Source organism: Anas platyrhynchos, chromosome 22 (assembly GCF_047663525.1).
Source record: "Anas platyrhynchos isolate ZD024472 breed Pekin duck chromosome 22, IASCAAS_PekinDuck_T2T, whole genome shotgun sequence".
Lineage (NCBI taxonomy): Eukaryota > Metazoa > Chordata > Aves > Anseriformes > Anatidae > Anas > Anas platyrhynchos.
Window position 1 is genome coordinate 4205438 of NC_092608.1, and position 17356 is coordinate 4222793.

General features: G+C 45.8%; 1 protein-coding gene across 2 annotated transcripts in view; it reads left to right on the plus strand.

Moving 5' to 3' along the window:
• The first annotated feature begins 4583 nt into the window (after positions 1-4583).
• PIK3CD (phosphatidylinositol-4,5-bisphosphate 3-kinase catalytic subunit delta) overlaps positions 4584-17356 on the plus strand; it is a 45079-nt gene continuing 32306 nt past the window's right edge. Inside the window, exons 1-3 of one of the 2 annotated variants that reach the window (XM_027443176.3) lie at positions 4584-4938; positions 6371-6572; positions 16844-16959. The gene's annotated coding sequence lies outside the window, so the exon portion shown is untranslated. The remainder of the gene's footprint in view (positions 4939-6370; positions 6573-16843; positions 16960-17356) is intronic. The other variant, XM_072026739.1, reaches the window with a different exon arrangement.

Below are 17356 nucleotides of genomic sequence, written 5' to 3' on the forward strand. Positions count from 1 at the left end.
CTCCATCCCTTCTAGACAATGAAGCAATGGGGACGTGTAGGAGCAATGTCAAAGGAAGACGGCAATGAGAGTTAACTGCCCTTTGCAACTGTAGTGCTTTCTCCTGCTTGCACCCTCCCAGCAGCAGGACACAGGTGAGCACAGATGAAGCAGCCACAGTCCCACTGGCACAGAGTCGGCTCTCATTCAGGGATGTCTTGGTTCCTCCAGAGGTTCCTTCAATTGTCAGCAGAGGTGGTCTCTTCCAAGGAATGTTTTGGAGCTTTTAGATGAAGTCCTTTCTCTGAATCACTTTTTATAGGAGCACTTCTCATCGGTTATTTACAAATTCAAACCAAGAAGCTTTAGAGCCTGGGAAGACTTGCAGCCAGCAAAGAGAGGTGCTGGGAATCCCCCTCAGTCTTGCTCAGACACTCACACACTCATGCTGTGGCTGGAATAGAAAACTGCAGTGCTGGCTGCATTTGACCAGGGAGATTGTTCAGGGTTTGCATGGCTTTTCTAGTAGCTCAGAAGTACTGGGGCCTCTCCTGTGTTTTGCATCCCTCCAGCAGCAGACGCTCTTACTGGTGATCCTCTTTTTCTTGGGTTTGTGACTGCATTTAGAAAATTTGACCTCTGCTTATTTTTCTTCAACTTTCTTCTTTGGTCAACATTCTTATAGGTTTTATAAATAAACCCCAGCACAGCATATCCCTTTGCAAGCAATACAGAGTCTTTGAAAATGGCTAAGAAAATAGTATGCTCCCCTTTCCCACCAGTAGACATCAGGCTGCTAAATTCTTTTCCATTGTGTTGTCTCACATCTGTCTTGGCTTATTTCCCTCATTGGGTTTAGCAACTGAAGCAGTGGCTTTGTGTGTCATTAACAGTGGAAAAGAAGGAGAATTCACTCATGGACAGTGCTGAATTAGTACAGATGTAAGTCTTTTAATTGTCAAAATCCAAACTAATTCCAGAAACACTGGCCAAAGCTGGCTTTTGACCATGTGTTTTTTTTCTTTTCTTTGTTGCATCATCAGGATTCTTGTGACATTGATTCTTTTCCTTTTGTTTTATCCCAATAATTGGTTGACGTAAAAATAGAAGTGGTTGTGTGTAGATACCATTGGAAATACCCCGTATGAAATGGAAGTCGCAGTGTCCCCTCATTTATCAGGGGTTTGCTTGGCCTTTCTGTCTCTTGCTACAATGTTTTTGCCCCTAACTGTTGCTTCCTCATCCCCACCCTTCTAATCTTTTAGCCTTGTGTAAAAGACTGAAAAGATAAGGGTGTGAGCAGGAGGCTCCTGCAGAATAGGAACCTTCTGTCAGAAGCTGCCAACGGAGGGTGGGTTGGGAGAGCTGTGAGTGCTGAGAGCCACGGGCAAGGTGACCTCTTCAATAGGGAGCTGTGACTTGGGCAGGCTGTTCCTTAAACAATCAGGCTTTATGGGCATAAAAATGACGCTGGGAGCTGTTTGGGTACAGCAGGTCATCGCTGAAGTCAATAGATTGTAGAGTGGTCCACAGGAGATATGTGAAGCTGCCAGACTGAAACCTTGGGAATAAGAGGATTACGTATTTTTCCTTGAAGTTTACAGCTTAAAATGCATGCAGAGCTGCCTGCGGGGTTGTGTCAGTTTTGACCTGTTCCTTTTACTCTGTGGCCCTGAGACTTTCAGAGCAAGAACGAGTTTGCATTACCTCCCAAAGCCAGCCGGGGACCAAGAAAGCCCCAGCCAAACTACGAAGAGATTGATGGTTTTCAAAAGCAGCCCAGAGCTGTGAGTGGCCGACTGCAGAAGCTCTAAAAGGGACAGATGGGCAGGAGTTGAGTCTCAGACCTCCATTCCTTCAAAAATCCCTCTTTGGATTCCATAATTGTGGCAAAAATCCCTGCTCCCAGGGGAATGAGGGCAACAAGGGAGCTCTGGGAGGGAAATGTGTGGGATCATGCCCTGTCTGGAGGGAGGTAAGGTACAGCTCCCACAGCCCCGATGCTCTGGGTGTCCTGCACCCCCTGCAATCTGTTTTCTGCTCCAGCCTCCCCACAGCAAAACCTCCCAAAGAGGAAAGTGCAGAAGTGGGAGCGCTTCACGCTCCGTCCTGCCACATAGGAGCGGACAGCAGGTGCTAGGACTTGTGCCCACAGCGCTGCAGATGTACGAGGAGCCCCCGATACCCCACAACCTATGGCTTTGTCTGGCTCTCTTGACACCGGCTACACTCCCACCTCCTTCCCTCGAGACCTGCCGAACAGAGAAGCACTTCCCTCCACGCTGCTGGATTTCCCCTCCCGCAGTGGCTCTCCGGCCATGCGGCTCCGTGACCGGTTTCCCGTCAAGAGCAAGCACGGCGTTTCTCACCCAAAGCGTGGCCTGTGGTAAGGGGGTGGGAAGGGAAGAGGGGGTGGGGTGTGTGTGTGTGTGTAGGGGGGGAGCTGTTGCTGCTGCAGTTTCATGCCTCAATCTGTATTCTCTCTCTCTGCATGGCTTCCTGTTTTTTCACACCACTGCTCTTTGAAACAACAAGCTGCAAGGGAGGACGGGGTGGAGGTTAGAAGGCTGGAAGAAGCCTCCGGTGATGCTTGCAGGAGATCTGGAGCTGGCTCTGGAATAGACACCATGTGCTTACGTGTTTCTCTGGGTGAGATCCTGCTGCTGTGTACCAGAGAAGCAGCGCTCTGAGGGAGGTGATGCTGTGGTACGCACGTGCTCTGCAGAAATTCACGGCTCAGCTCGGTGCGACTGCAGCAGAACCGTCCGGGCACTTTCCTCTTTGGCAGTTGTCTTCCTGAGTTGCTCTTGGGTGGACGGAACTAGAATTTCCCTATACTTTGGCATCCTGGGATAGTCAGAAGTAGTCAGTGTCAGAATAATACTGAAAGATGAACCACCAGTGCTGAATCCTGCAGCATTTGGGTGCTTATGGTAGAAAAAAAATGCAGCCCAGTGTGCAAAATGAACAAGTGTCTTGTTTGAACATTTTCTGGTTGCCTTACCTTTCCGTGACCTCAGGCAGTTAGCAACATGTACAAAAGCTTGACAATGGCAAACTGCTCAGAGAAGGGATTCCCAAACTGCGAGCCAGGCAGCAATTCCTAACAGTTCACAAAAACCTGAAAATTGTGAGTCCTGACTTGTGGTTTTCAGATTGGTATTCACAGAATACCAACAAGTTGCATTAGGAACTCTGCTGTCGGTGTAATTCCTCTATCTACTGTTACTCTCCTACCAGAAGGGGAAATGGTATGTTGGACCATCAGAGAAGGCAAAATGTGGAAAAAAAAGGTATTTCTAGGACATCTCTTGGATGAAGGAACTGCACCATGAGGTGTCCTGCTTGAGTCAGCCCTTAGCAGAGTCCTTTCCTGAACAGAGCTCCTTACCAACATTGTTTGAAAACATTTTTTTTTTTTGGTTTCCCACAGATTTAACATTTAAAGTCCCTACTCTGGTGAAATCCATAATTCATCTTCAGTAGATGAATAACCTGTAGGGCTGAGGAAGCTGCTGTACCGCATGGTACCAGTAATACCATGTTCATTTGGTATCAGATCTGCGTTCTCACTCAATGCCACGTGCCCTAGAGAAAGGCACAAGCAGTCCTGCACTTAAGTCAGTGTGATTGGTGTAGAACGAGAGGCTATTTTTCTTGTGAAATCAGTGTTGCTGCTTTGTCTGGCAGTGAGTCAAAAGATAAATTCTTTAGAAGCTAAAAAATGGTGAAGTACGGGGCTAGATGGCTGCAGATAACTGGCTCAAGGCACACAGCACATACCTACGGGTTTTTCTGGGCCACTGCTTTTACTTGTGACATCAGCCCCTCGGTTTGCTCACAAGTGACTTTAAAAGCAGCTCCTGTGGATGATGGCTGCAGAGTCCAGAGGAAGGTAAATAGAGGATTGAGTCTCAAAGGCTTGTTCTGGCGATGGTTCCCCTCCGCAGGAGGTGGATGGGCAGCCAACTGAGCACAGCTGCTTGTGGAGTTCCTCCTTTGCCAGACAGTGCTGGAGGAAGGAGATGAAAAATGAGGAAAATTGCATCAATTACTGAGCCTTGTAAAAATAATTAGCAAGACAACAGCAGGCAAATGGGTGGGGAGGAGGAGAAAAACAGCTGCCAAAGCGTGGACAGATAGGACTCAGTTGGAGCTAGAAAAGGAAGGGGAATTGGATAAGATGCCCCTTTAATCAGGGAGAGAGGTGAAAAATTAATGTATGAGCTTTGCATGCAGATTAGAGCAGGGCAAGGTTGAAAGGGACATCACCTTTAAATTGCCCACTCTTGGCTCCCATCAGACTCTTGCAGATAAATGCCATTTCCATGGCTTGTTCTCAGCTGCTGTTACTGCTGGTACCTGCTCCGACCAAGGAGAGGCATAAGCAGCAGAAGCAGCTTGTGCAAATGCTAAGCAAGAGAAGGGTTGCCTGCTTTTCTGCATCTGATCTGGACTGTAAAGGAGCTGGCCAGCCTGCTGGTTGTGCTGGTTCCCAAATGATAGGAACAGGCTTCCATTAAGATTTAATTTTCTTCTCTTCTTTTACAGTTCCCTCCAGAGGCGCCAGCAGCCGTATGAATGATTCTTGCACTGTAATGCTGTGGTCTGTGCTTTGTGGGCCGAGGTGTCTACTGCGATACAAGGCTGCAGTTAATCAGATTTAGCAGGGAGTCTAGAGGCTGAGTGCAGACTGTGCTGAATGTGACTTTGTCACTGGAGCTTTCGTGGTGATGCCCATTCATGTCTTTCAGATAAATTCCTGGAGCCGCTATCTTCCTGCATTTGTGTCTCACCACATCTTCCAGGCACCTCTGCCTAGGATTTAGCAGAAGCTCTCTCCTCCTCCTGAAGAGCTGCATCTGTCCGCTCTCTCACCTGGCTCTATACAACCTCCTGCAGAGATCTGTTCCTACAGAACCTGAGCAGATTTTTTGTAAGCCTGTGCAACGCTTGCAGGTAACGTAAAAGCTGCAGCTGTCTTGTACTTTAAAGGAAACAGCCCATCAGCAGGCGATTCCCACTTCTCCCATGAGAACATTGTAGGGCAACAGCTAGAAAGGGTGGAAAAGCACTGTAGGGTGAGGATCCGTTGCAGCCAGATGACTTCTGAGCACTTCTAACGTGGAGAACTGCTGATGTGCTCCCTTCCTTAGGGAGAATCGACTGCACGTATGTAGCAGAGGGTGACTCAGTCACTGGTGATAAGATCTAACAGATGTATCTTCACTGAAGTAAATAAACAAGTATCAGCATAAAATCGATGGCCATCTTTACTAGAGCTCTGCTGCCTCTCTGTAATGGAAAGTTTCAGGGAAACTTTGGGGGAATTTGCACACATGCAATCAGGGCTGCTGACTCCTCATTCACAGCAGAGAAAAACATCGTGTTCAGAATCAGTTCTGCTGTGCTTATTTTTTTTTGCTTTTTTTTTTTTTCTTCATGTCCTCTTCCTCTATTATTTTTTTCTGTGACATAAGAGAATCGGTGTGAACAGCTTTAATTATCTGATACAAGACAGATCCCAAGGGAGTAAATAGGGAGTACCTCTAGACAATTCCTACTCAGTGTCTCTCCTGATGCTGTCAGCATGCAGGAAGACCATTTTCTCCTGAAACCAGATGGTTTAAGCATTGTTCAGGGAGCTCTGCTCACTCTTTGCTAATTCATGTGTGGGCTGAACTGCCAGGACACGCTTGCCTATGTGAGCTTGTAGCTACAAGGGCTCCAAAGCAGACCAAGGCAGCAGGTACAACCATCTGTTGACAACCTGGAGATGCTGACCATCAAGAAGGTGATGAAAATATTAGTCAAGGTTTGTTTGTCCCATGTGTGGCCATTTGCTCTCTCTAAGGTGCCTGAAGGGGAAGACTTTCCCCTGTGAGCTCTCTTTTATGTGCAAGCTTTTCAGGTGTTCTCAACTTTACTTCCTTGCAGCATAGCAGGATTTCAGATGCCATTATTTGTTGTCAGCTGTGAACCAAGTAGATTTGTAGCTGCCTTCCCTCCTTTGGCTAGCAGGACCTCACGAAAGAGGTTCAGGCAAGAGGAGCAGGGAGAAATGCTCTGGACTGAGCAGTTCCCAGCTCTGAGTACTCCCTCATCCACTGAACATACTCCTGTCTGTTATGAGAGAGGACGGAAGACAAAGGTTGGGTGAAGACAGGAGCATGGGGGGGCAAGAACTCAGCCACTCTGGGAAATGCAGCCAGATGCAGGTATTGGTGCATCTCTCCTCTTGCAATGTGTATTGCAAGTCTCTCTGGCTTTGATTCAGCAGTGGGAAAACAAGATCAGGAGTGGATTTCGAGGGGTTGTTTGCCTTTTTTATTTATTTTTATATATATATTTTTCCATTTGCTGATCTGAAGTTTTTCACTCGGCTCTTTAGGTAGATGCAGGGAGAAGATTGGTGTTTCGGGAGCAGAAAGCAGCCTCCATTCCCCACGCCTCCTGACAAAGAGAAATCACTGGCAGCGTGCACGGGAAGAAGCGGCAGTGATCAATAACAGACCAGAGGAAGAGAGAGATGGTGAATGAATAATGCACGTGGAGGAGCAGTTGGGGCATGACCTGCTAGCACTGCATGGCCTGTAAGTGGGTGCTGTGCTGGGGCTGTAATGGTGCTTTATTAAAAGCCCATATGGCTTCATCGGGAGCTGTGTGTTGTGGAAGGGCGTTTGTCTGGCTCTGGGCTGGGAGCTGGCGCGAGACGAGGGCAGCAGGCTGGGAAATGGCACAGAAAGAGAAATGTTTCTGCAAAAGGAGAAGTCTGAGGAGGAGGAAGGATGTATTTTTAGTGTCGAAGGGCTTGTGAATTTCTTTTGCTTTTGCCACAAAAGGGATCACGTGTGCAGTAGCTAGGTGTATTTTTGTTGGGGGCTTTTGGGGCTGGGGAGGAAACGTCTCTCGAGGCCCCTTTTCTTTGCAAGCCTTACTTTAGGGGGTTGAGCGAGCATCTTGGCTCCCCAGGGTGTCCCAAAGGAACCTGCCAGACAAATAGGTGGGTGGTGGGCACTCACAGCAGCAGCTGCCAGGAAATGTCACCACCAGGGGTTCCTCGGGGCATCGTGCTGAGGTTTGCTGACCTGCTGGGCCTCACATCTGGCAAGTAGAGAGCCACAACCAGAGGCACGGGCGCTCCTACAAGGAGAAACTCTGCTTTGCTGACACTGAAGGAGATGTAATAGTTCCCTTTTGTGGTGCCTTGTTCCTCACTGCTAATTCTTTCAAAATTTTTCTTTCTAGAAGTAGAGTTTTAGGCTCAGGGCATGGGAAAGAAGCTACATCCCTTAATTTGGCACTGGAAATGGTGTTTGGTCTGTGTTTTCATGTGGTTTCCAAATTGCCTAGTGTCTGCAGTGGCAGCATTCATTCAGTGGGATCATTTCATTCTCAAAGTCACGCAAAGCAGTGTGGTGTGGCAGCGTGCTCTGGTGATATTACTGTGCTGCACGTGGAATGTTTGTACCCACAGAGCTGGTGCTCAGGGAAAGAGGCTGCATGAATGAAATCGATTTTTTCCATTCAATTTCCAAGCTTGATTCTGAAAGGCTCACCTTGCCCCAGTTGTGGATGATCTTAGTGGCACAACCTGTCTCCCTTTTGGCAACGCTGTGCCTCTGTTTTTTTCCTGTAGGCAGCCAAGCATCACATCTCTTGCTGCTTGGGAGCTCTGCTAACCGTGTGTGCCTGTTACTGTCCTCTTCTTACCCCTGCTACCCTCTTGTTTCACCCAGGAGACGTTGTCCTGTGTCTTTCTACCCAGAGCTTTCGGAAAAAAAGAGTAAATTGAAAATCTGGCTCCTGACTCTAGCTAATTTATCTCAGTCGCTCAAAACATTACACAGCAAGTGGGCAGGAGGAAGGAAATGAAAGGTTGAGCTTTTTCCTGTTGCAGGTAACGAGGAAATAAAGTAGGAAACTCAAAGCAATATTATCTTGCTGAGCTCCTGTCAGCACCACAGGCTGCGGGTGCTGTTTTGTTGCTTCTCTCTGATGATTTGCTGCTCCTGGAGCTGGGGGAAAGCTGGATTTAAGGTCTTTGAGGTGGCGCAGAACAGGCTTACAGCAGAGATGAGTTAGAAAGGGAATTTCCAGGCAACCTCGATAAGATGAACATTTTATCTTGAAATGTTCATGTTCAAAAGGGATAGGTGGCAGCGGTGTGAGCTGCTCTGTGCTTGTCAGCAGAAGCTGGCTATCAGGCAGCAGGTTGGAATAAAATTGCATCAAATTCAGGCTAAGATCTTTTTAATTTTACAGCCGAATAACTGAGTAGTTGGCTATAAAAAGGTTTATAAGTAATAATAACATTGGGGTACTTTAATATAATTGGAGTAATAATGACATTTCATATCATTTAATATTAAGGTAATAATATAATTGGGGTAATTTGTGATACGTTGCTGTTCTTCTGTTAAAGTGGAGAAATTGCAGAGTGGAAGCCCCACTACTCACATCTATACAGAGTACAAATATGAGGATAGATTGCAAGCCTTTCTTCGCAAGGAATTTATTTCTGCATGTGGAAACTGCCATCACTCAATTGATTTAATAATTGAATTCATATTCAGTGTTGCTGACCAATATGGACAATTGTATTGTCTGTTTAGGAGCAGGTTATTTACTTAATGTGCTAGATTCAGCTAAAACACCAGTGAAATGGGTGGAACTTTTTTTTCTTAATTATCAAGTATTTTCCTTGTCTTAGGCCTTGATAATTGTGCAGCACGACCTTCCAGGAAACTTGAAGGAAATAGGTTTTTAAAAAATATCTGTTGAACTTTTTCATGGGTGCTGAGGGAAGGCAAACAACCAGAAGGGCAGTGCTTGGGCTCTGAAAAGCCACAGTGGGGACGAGGACCATGTGTCTTGTATGTGCAGCACACAGCCTGCAAAACACAATGACGCACGATTTTTGCTGAAGAATCTCCCTTTTTCTCTTATTTTTCTCAATTAAGTCCCAGAGAACAGCAAACTCTGCAACTACTGATAAAAATTCCCGATGACCCGAAAGGATGTGGTCTGAGAGTGGGAGTGAGTTGGGTTTTTTGTCAATAGCTTAGACACAATGCTTATGTAAAATTCACTTTCTGCGTGTCGTGCTTTGCAGTTTTGCATGTTGTTCATCTCTTTGTTTGTGCTTGCCAGGCGTCATGTGCATGCTCTTCCACCCAGCACAGCAGTGTGATGCTAACTGTTGTCTCGTGGAGCTCAGCAAGAAGGTGAACGGGGAGCAAAAGCCAACCATGTCCCAGGGAACCCTTCCCAAGGGCTGGCAGAAACCATCCTTCAGGCTGTGATGCGTTGCTATCCATGCTGGGGCAGATGGCTTTGTTTTGGGGCTGGTGAAGACCTTTTGTGATGGCCATTCCCCACCAGTAGGCTCTCTAGACTCCAGTTTTAGGTGACTGATTTTGAGGATGTTGCTAGTTGGCAGTACTCTTTGCTTTTTCTATGGAGGTGGCAGAAAAACAGCAACAAAGACATCAAAAAAATGTTTATACTAAGAAAATAGCAGGAAATATACTCTTCTGTTTTATTTATTTATTTATTTATTTATTTTCTGTTAGGCATCCCCAAATGTTGCTCTTTTAAACCCCATAAGCTCCAGAGAACCCCAGTGTCCATCATGTGCTGGCATTGGATGGTCCAGCCCTGTGTTGGGGAGTTGCTTGGTCTTTTAGAGCCTGAATTTTGTGAATGAGGAGGGGAAAACCAGCACTGAACAAGGAGGGCAAAAAGGCAGAATATAAAATTCCATTGTAACAAGCTGCCCAGGTTGCTTAGAAAATATTACCATGGTTGTTTTTCAGCAGCCCAAGTTCATAGTATCAGTCTGTGCATCACTGGTAGAAGATGTGAGAGTATCACACAAAACAGTCCGGTATGGTATCAGATGTTGTAATTTGCACATCTCAAACACTCATCTCTTAACTGATCCAGTGCTCAGCACTGCTCTTCCTACCAGCCCGACAAGGAAACAAAGGCAGCGAGTTCGCAGCGCGGCCGGTGGCGTGGAAAAGGGCAGGGGGAGACCTGCAAGAATCCTCCGAGGCAGCAGAGTTAGCTGCAGAAATGCATCCTGCTGGTGCTCCCAGCCTGACTCAAACACTGGCTGCTGCCACGTTTTAAATGATGAAGCAGTAATAATAAACAGTGAAGCTTTTTATTTTGAGAGGCACACTCGCCCTTGTAGTTACAATGTAAGAGCTTAATGTAGGCAGTGCTTACCCGGTACAGTTTCCCAGTCCCAGTTGGTTTAGGCTGGCTGGAATGTTTGCTTCTGTGAAATACATCTTCTCTTCTTTGTAAGTATTTTTAAAGACTTAATAAAAACAAACATTATCTATTTTTGGACCAAAATTAGAGGACAAAAATTTTGCACTTTCCTCATACCAGAAAGAGGCTGTTTTTCCTTCGACACTGTTCCCAGGGTAAAAGCTGTGGTTTTACCTCTGGCTATGTAAATGACTCTTCATCGATTTGCCTCAGGTGGAAATTCCCCCATTCATAAATGGAAATTTTAATCTGCTAACAGTAAAAATAAGACTTTTTTTTTTTTTTTAAGCGAAAGCCAACTCTCATTTTTGGAGGAAAAAGAAAAAAATTCTCTCTTCACATTCCTTTTCTCCTTGTTGCCGTTGATGACTCATGCAGTGCCCTTTGCTGCTTAGTCCCGATGCTTAAGTGATTTTTCAGGTGGCTGTTAAAATTCTTAAAGCATTTCTCACTGGCATCCGTCTCGTTTTGTAACACGATACGTATATTCTGTTTATTACGGAGCAAATTTATTTGCTTTCTGAACGCGGCTTAATTTGGAATACACGCTTTAAACATCAAATAAAACCAAGCAAATAAAAACCACCCAAACATAACAAAGTCATGAGTTTGTGCAAAATATTTAGTGCAGGCAGGCACCTGCATCTGCCTTCAGCGTGCAGACAGCCACCCACGCAGAGGTCTGCAAGATCCGGTCTTGCTGGGAAACAGTCATTAAAGACCCCTAAAATTCCAAAACTAGGAAGGTGAAGGTTTTTAATGTTATGACTTTATCACCAAAGTCCAGTATTATATTTATATTTCTGAGTACCCAGCACTTGTGAACTTAAATTGGACTTCTGCTTGTAGGAAGACTGGGTGCTGCTTTTCTTCTGATAGCAAAGAAAAGGATCCAGAATCCCCCAACAGTAATTTCAAGATTAAATAGCGTGGTTTAGTTAAGCAGGCAGTTATAACTCATAATGGAAATTTGTGGTTTTATAGATCACTTACTTTCTGCAAAAAAGAAATACTCCCAAGAAATTGTGTTGCAGAACAAGAAGAGGAAAGTTGTTTGTCACTCCTGAATTGTGAGACAAGGGACGTGGCCTCTGTAGATTTCTGTTGGACTTATTTTGGTCTTGTATCAAAAAACATCTTCAACAGAAGTGAGTTTTTGAGAGGTACTCCTTGGGGGGAGGGAATGCTGTGTGTATGTATGCAATTAGGTTTTGAAGCGATAAAGAAATAAACAATATTCTGTGTTGACGCCGATGCTTTGAACTTCTGTAGCACCACCAGCTAAAGACCTCAGATGACTTGTACAAACAACAAAGCTTCACCAAATGCCCTGTGAAACGCGGAAGTAAAGTTATCTGTATTCTGCAGGCAGAGAAACAGGTGAAAACTTATTAAAGGCCACGGCACCTGTGCCAGTGTGAGGAGTAGAACGTGAGTGCTTTGTGCCAGGTCTTGTCCTTGAAAGCGTTAAGGCTTGGGATTTTGTAGTGTGTCGTTTTGTTTGTTGTTGTTTTAGTGGAGTTTGTTTGCTTTTGTGTTCTGTTGTGCTTTATTTTTGCAGTCAGTAACCCAAACTGTATCTTCAATGTAGCCTGAGCCTCCTGTATCTCACAGAACTGGGTCAGTAGCATCTCCTCCCGTCTAGCATTTAACTAATACCTTCCCCTCTGTTCCCTGGGATCTTGCACTGTTTGCACCACCAAAAACTAAGTAAATTTGCTTTTTCCTTAACACAATACTTTGGCATGCTCAGATGTTGTTTCTTCATCAGAATTTTGAAGTTACAGCTAAAGAGGTATCAGACGAAGCCTCCTGGTTCATTTCACTAACCTCCTAAGGAGAACTGCCTCCGGGGGCTGTTCTCCTTTACAAGTCCTGGGCTTTAGCTGATGATCAAGATAGAATCTCAGCTCCTTGCTTTAACTAACTCAGGTCAGTTCTTGTTGCTTGATTTTCCTCCATAAATATTTATGGGGAAATCATGGAAGAATGCGTTGTTCTCAAGTCCGAGATGTCCTTCATTGAAATGCGTAGTCACACAAATCAAACAGTATTTTTATTTGGGCAAGGACACCTAAATATGCCATTCTGGCCTTCAGCAAGTGAGCTGAGCATCTTTGTCATCATTCTCCCCCCTCTCTGTCATTCAGACAGTCCCAGGCTTTGACACTCTTTCAAAATCTCTTTGAACAAACAGGCTGCTTGGGTCCTTGAATCCCACCCCTAACAATTCACCATCAGCTCCTAGTACAGCTCATGGGAAGATTTCACTTTATGGATTTTTCATTTGCGAGCATGTCCATCAAACAAAGAGAAAAAATGTGCCAAGGCTCTGCCATGGCTTTCTGCTCCAAAATAGCTCTTTTGTGACAATAACAACAAGCAAGCTGTGGCCTTGTTCTTGAAAAAAAACACACAATCATTTCCTATTAAAACCACTGTGCAGTCAGCTGACCCAAAGTCCAAGCTGTGAAATTACTGCCACTTTTTCCTTCAGAGGTTTTCAGCCTACGGCAGCAAGGAGCTGGGTCCTCACCTGGAATTTGTCCTCTTCTTTGTCCCTAGCCGGGGACAAGGCGTTTTGGTGGGACTTGAGCTGCGGGAAAGGAGAACCTGAGATGTGGTAGTGACCTCAAGAGAGAGGTGGTGGTTTTAGTCCTCATTTTAAGAAGGTGTGCTGGTGAATTTCTCCTCTCAGTTTTATTCAACACAGCCTTTTGCTAGTTTCTGTTCTGTCCAGAGACCCACACGCGGGGCTACCACCCCACAGTCCTTGCACCTCTGGCTGCAGTGAGTCCGTGTCTCCTAACGGTGCTCTTCTTCCTCAGGGAATTTCTCCGGGTGCTCCCTTTCCTGGGCAATCACTGTCTGTCCCTCCACATTTCCACCAGCCAGCGGTCCCAATGCATGCACTGCCCTTCACTCAGTCACCTCCCAGCATGCTTGAATTATTCTGTACCTGATTATTTACCATTTTCTCATAGTCATGTTTCTCATAGTAACCATTTTCTCTACTTTTCTTTTTCTTCTTCTCTCTGAATATGTACATATATCTATATGTATATATGTTTTACAAGTAAATTTATGCTATCTTAGTAAAACATGTCCTTTCGTGAGGATACCAGACGTAATCTGATTTTTCCCCCATTTCCTTAGGTAACTTTTGGGCAATTCATTTTTGTGTCTTGCTTTTCTTCCATTAAGGACAGAAGAAGAAAAGCCTGGGTGTGCGGAGCTGCCAGTGCAATACCATTTAAGAGCTCTTTAAGCAGCACAACTGCAAGAGCGTATGTATTCTGAATGTGTTAATAATAACAGGTAAATACAGGTAGTGCTGTATTCCTACCAAACAGGGATTTGTCAAAATAGGTTGGCACTGCCACGCTCCCAGTGCTAGGTCAGAGCTTGGTTTCCCTGGGATGAGTGTTTGCTCTGATAATGCTGCTGGCTAATTGAGCAGGTTGTGCGTGTTGTCGTGAGCGCAGTGCAGCTCATTGCCATATGAATAATCCTATAGGGCTTGATTAAAATTATGAATTCATATCCGAATTTTCCCAACAAAGTTTAGGAGGTTTTGGATCTGGTTTAGATCAGTCCGTGCTTTCCCTAGAGTGCTAGCACAGATTTGCAAAGTGAGGAAGGTCTCTTCTTCCTCTCCTGTCTTAGTTTGTGGCCTGCTTGAATAAATATATGGAAAATGCAGCAGCGTTAAGCTGTGTATGGAGTTCATCATAATTAGTGAGGCTGTGGAGGCTCTGGGTGATGAAGATGGAGGACTGGAAGGCTCACAATATGTTGCCATGTGGAAGCCTGCGGCTTCAACATGCACACTGCTAGCTTGCAAGAGAGCCTAGGTGCTCCAACTATATGTGTATTTAAAGAAATCCCCCCAAAACAAAAAGCCAGTAGCACTGTGCTAGAGCCCAGAGCCCCATCATGTGAGATGCAAAAAGGAACGGTGATCCTCAACCCTTGAGCCCTGCTTGGTTTGGCCACAGGTGGTTCTCAGCAAGGGATGTATCCGGTGGCTCGTACAGACGAGCTCTGCTGCTCGCCTCTGCTAGCCCGTGAGGATCACTGTCATACACTTCGTGTGGCTGTGATCCTATTTCAGACCTTGTGGCCAAGAAAAGCTCTTTTGACTTTTAAATAAGAGCAAGTTACCAGCCATATTTGCAGACCAACTGCATAGCTGATGCAAAAACGCGGTTGCCCGCCTGTTTGGTAGTGTTAACCACATGGAGCAAATAGTTTCAACTCTCCTAAAACTGCTCTGGCTTCCTGTTTGCTTTGTGGTGCAATTAAATGTGGCTTTTTCTTTTTTTTTTTTCTTTCTTTTTTTGAGTAAGTGGAGGATAAGAGACGGTACTTCTAGGCTTATCATTACTCTGCCTGCAGAAGCAGTGAACTGTTATTATTTACTTTTATTTATTTAGTGATATTTATTTGTTTATTTTGAATGTATTTATTTAGTGAAATGTTATTATTTACTAAAATTGCCTATATTTATGTGGCTTATGACTCAGGAGGGCAGGCGTGGTGTTTTCCTCTCCAGGTGCACACTTGGCAGTTGAAAGCAGTCTTGCCAGGCAATCCTGTAAAAAACAAGGTGCCACAGCCACGTTACCTGCTTGTTTTTGTCCTCCTCCTCTTTCTCTCTCCATCCCCTTTTCCTCTAAAAGCTGACCAGCCAATTCATCTGGGCTGCAAACAGTGGCTGAATTCTCATGCACCACGTTGGTGTAGAGAAGGGATTTGGCAGGGAGCTGTTTAGGAGCTGTCTATTTCATATTTCCAACCATGTTTGTTTGTAAAGTGATGCTGAGAAGAGCAAAGGTGCAGGAATGGGGTACCTGAAGCAGGAAAGACAAGAAACAACCCAAAAAGAGATGCAAGGACAAACACTAAGAGGAGAGCTACGAAAGGCTGATAATTGAGACTAAGGGCTTGAAAAAGTCTTTGTTGAGGAGAAAGGATGTAAGAAGAAGCAGTTGTAACTGTGATACCATCGAAAGATGAACAGAAAATTGTGCTTCAGGTTTGGCTTTGGTAAACCTATAATGGGCAGCAGCCCCGGCCCCAGCCAAACCTAATATTTTCATCTCCGTCTGTCGGCAGTCTGCCCTCTCTCCTGGGAGCTCTGGGCACTCCTTATCCCATAGAAACTTGTACCTAGAACCTGCAGGTGTGATGCAGTGTGCCTGAAAATCCTTCCCTCTTGTCTGTTTGCCTTTCTACTGTCCACAGCTCGCAGTGCGTGTCCTTTATGATGCAGCCCGAGAGAATATCCCTGCTGGGTTTTAGTGTTTATTTATGCATGGTAAATACTAATTTTTAAAATGAAAGTTTGTGTTCTCCAGCAGCTACGTCTGCCCTAGTTTTAGTCACCAATTGTTGTTCTTTGTGAGCTGCTTAGCTTGGGGCTGAGCTGTAGGTGCCATGTGGTTACCACCAGCCCTCCTGGCCAGCGCTTTCACTGCTTCTCAATAACCCAGAGGAAACCCAACCAGCTTACACTTCCCATCTGCTCTTCCTGGAGGTCTCATATCCTTACACTAGCAGGCTGCAACTATTTTTGGACTTTCAGTTCCCTTCTCCCTTCCCTACAGGTTGTTGTCCCATTTCTCACAGCCCATGCAGGCAAACGTCCCGTGAGCGTTCAGTGCGGCCCTATATGTGAAACTTGGAGAGCATGAAGAGAAAAGCTGTTGGGGAAGGAAAAAAAAAAAAGCGGAACAGAAACCAGAATTCCAGTAAACAGTCTGTTAAAAATATCTTCAACACATGTCGGGGGCTCCGATTTGAAATAGGCAGTTTCTGAGCTTTAGAAGGTCACGTTGAGACGTGCTGGTAGATCCAAGTGGAGCTGAAGAACGAATGTTTCAGCAGTCACATTTTGTACTGATGCTCAGATAGCCTGGGCTGCCAACTAGTAATGTTCAGGGAAAAAAAATGAGTCAGATTGCAAGAATAATGAGCTTTTCTTGGATTATAACATGGAAAAAAAACTGAATTTATACCTTAATCACATGCCACCGGCAGTGGAAGCTTTAGAAAAAATGGGGAGTTTGGGACTCGTAAAATTGCAGGACCGGTCAGGGCAATGTGTAACCCTGATCATGTCACGGCCAAAGGCTGTTTGTTTCCAGGGGTGGGAGCAAAATGGCCAAAGCACAGATCCACGTTCCGAATCTCGCATTATCCGTGCTCCAAAGCACGGCGGGTGCCGTTCAAGTGCAGCAGGAGTGCAAAGAGGAAGGCGTTTTTTCAGATGATCGAGTGGCCTTTGGGTATCGAATTGCTGCTGAAAATTTAATGAGACAGAGGAGAGGGATTTGTCTGCGAGCACGGGCAACGTTTTGTATCCCCAGCTGCTGCTGCCTGGGGAGCAGCTGATTTCCTACAGGTCAGGGGGTGCTGGTGCAGGGGGGGATTTTGTGGGTGCCCCATTGCTGCCTGGGGGGGTTCCCTGCTGCCCTGGGACCTGTGCGACAGCCTGGGGAGGGAAAGGATGGGGGAAAGCCTGCATGGCTGTGCTTGGTACCCGGCACACAGGTATGCTCTGTTCCCTCTCCTGCAGGATTCCAGCCTTATTGTACACATTTCCAGATGAAGAAAGAGCAGGGGCATGGCTGAGGCTACCGAGGAGCCCTTCCCCAGGAAGGAGTGAATCCCAAAGCATTTTCAGTCTCCCCCGTGAGTAGTTTTACTGTGCATGTGTATTCACGGCCTACCTTTGGCATCGTGTCCTGCATTTAGGCCTTGAACCACTGCAGCAATGAGCCACTGCCTGCAGTTACCAGCACTGCGTGCATGATCGCAGCTGCGTCAGGCTGGTAGCCACCACACCACGCGTTGGCCACCAGCATTGACTTCTGCTGGGCGTGTGGCAGCTCCCATTGTGCACACACAAGTCGTGCACACACGCAGACACAAGAGAGGTGCGTGCACACAAGCAGCTGCATGCCTTGTGCACACAGATGCATGAGTTGTTTACAGGAGTTGCACTCACGATTTGTGCATACAGATGCACGAGTTGTGCACACACAAGCTGTGCACAGAGATGCACGTGTTGTGCACGTGGAAGCTATGC